This window comes from Hylobates moloch, unplaced genomic scaffold (genome assembly GCF_009828535.3).
Source record: "Hylobates moloch isolate HMO894 unplaced genomic scaffold, HMol_V3 SCAFFOLD_17, whole genome shotgun sequence".
NCBI classification, from domain to species: domain Eukaryota; kingdom Metazoa; phylum Chordata; class Mammalia; order Primates; family Hylobatidae; genus Hylobates; species Hylobates moloch.
The window spans coordinates 52,890,457-52,892,548 of NW_026652292.1; positions in this window are offsets into that span (position 1 = coordinate 52,890,457).

Genomic DNA, 2,092 nt, shown 5'->3' on the forward strand with positions numbered 1-2,092 from the left:
GATTGGCCCTCCTTTGGCGGGTTCAGACAGTGCCCGGTCAAGGAGGGCCAATCAGAAAGAAGCATCTCCCGCCTTCCCTTGGGCCCGCCCCAGCCCAATCCACGTAGGCCCAAGGGATATAAAACTCAGCACACCAGCAGCCCTCTCTCTCTTCTCTTCCTTCTCCTTGCGTGGTGCCGCTCGATACCTCCAATAAAGATCTCTTGACCGCGAACGGTGTAGTTTGGTCTCCGCCCGGCCCCTTTCAGAGGATATAACCTCACATTTTAAAAATATTATATGTGTGTGTGTATATATAAACTAATTTTTTATTATTTATAATCTAATCAGAAAAAAAAGAGAGGATCTTTGACCATTTTAGTCTTGTCATCAGGGAGAAGTTTTCCCTGTAAAGCAAATGTGATGGGTCCCTCCTGTGTGTGTGGAGTAGCCCTAGGACTCTCAGCTCTGGGCACTTGTGGTGAGGCAAGGTTTTTACACCCGCCTTCCTTATTCCTTTTCTATCCTGAAAATCCACTCCACCTGCCTTTCCAGAGCAAAAGAACAGGGACAATGTGAGCATAATAATATCTCTAAGTCAGATAATGAAGGACCATCATCAATTTTAGCAAAAAAAAAAAAAAGGATAATTCATTGTGTAGAGATACATTCTGAAGTATGCGAAGCCACCTTAGAAGATACACAGGACCCAGGGATCACATGCAGACTCTAGAATTTGAAGCCAGAAAACTGGAAACAAAACACATCTGCAACACAGGGAGGAAAAGAGAGGAAGAGAAAACTGGAACAACTTCTATTTCCTGCAGTATAGCTAATCAGATACACAGAGCAACCCTGCTACTGAAAACAGCTAATATGGTTAATAAAACGTTTAAAAACTCACCTTTCTAAATGTATCACCGAGGTGATAATAAAGGAAAGACTCCTCAGAGACCAGAAACAAAATAAAAGAGTAAGAATTTAAGTAATCCACTTTGCTCTTAGGTGCTTGAGCCAAACTGACATCATTGAACTTTTGACAAGGAGAATTTATAAGCCGCGTCTCATCTAAGATAAGAAATACAAGGAGATTTGGTCCTCTGAAGATCTGGGTCCTCCAAGATCAAAACTGTGAGTGTTAGGGTTAACTAGAAATAAACCCACCCCACCGAAGAGGAAATAATGTTAAGAGCAGAAATGAGGCCGGGCGCAGTGGCTCACACCTGTAATCCCAGCACTTTGGGAGGCCGAGGTGGGCGGATCACGAGGTCAAGAAATCGAGACCATCCTGCCTAACATGGTGAAACCCTGCCTCTATTAAAAATACAAAAAAATTTGCCGGGCGTGGTGGCAGGTGCCTGTAGTCCCAGCTACTCGGGAGGCTGAGGCAGGAGAATGGCGTGAACCCAGGAGGCGGAGCTTGCAGTGAGCCGAGATTGTGCCACTGCACTCCAGCCTGGGCGACAGAGTGAGACTCTATCTCAAAAAAAAAGCAGAAATGATGAATAGATTTAAATATAAACATACAACAGAGAGGATCAATAAATCCAAAGTTGGTTCTTTGAAAAAGTCTTATAAAAAGCTGGGCATGGTAGTATGTGCCTGTTAGTCTCAGCTACTTGGGAGGCTGCGTCAGGAGGATCAGTTGAACCCAGGAGTTCAAGGCTGTTTTGAACCATGATCATGGTACTGCACTCCAGCCTGGGCAACATACATAGTAAAAACCTGACTCTAAAATTTAAAAAATAAACACATTAAAAAAATGGAAAGCCTCATAAAGTTAACCAACTTCTGGCAATACTGATCAAAAAGGAAAAAGAGCAATCATTTTTTAAAACTATATCATGAATAAAAAAAGTAAACATAATTGTAGTTGCTGCAGACATTACAAAGATAAAATGTTATAAATATTTATGCACCCCCAAGTGAAAACAGGTGAAAAGGGAAAATTCTTAGAAAATATGAAATATTAAAATTTTTCATGTATAAAATACTAAAATGTAGGAGAAAAAATAATTGTTTTAGGAAAATTTAAAAAATTGAACCCATAGTTTAAAATCTTCCCTCGAAGTAAACATATCATTGCAGTCTTAGATAAATTATTCCATGAAAC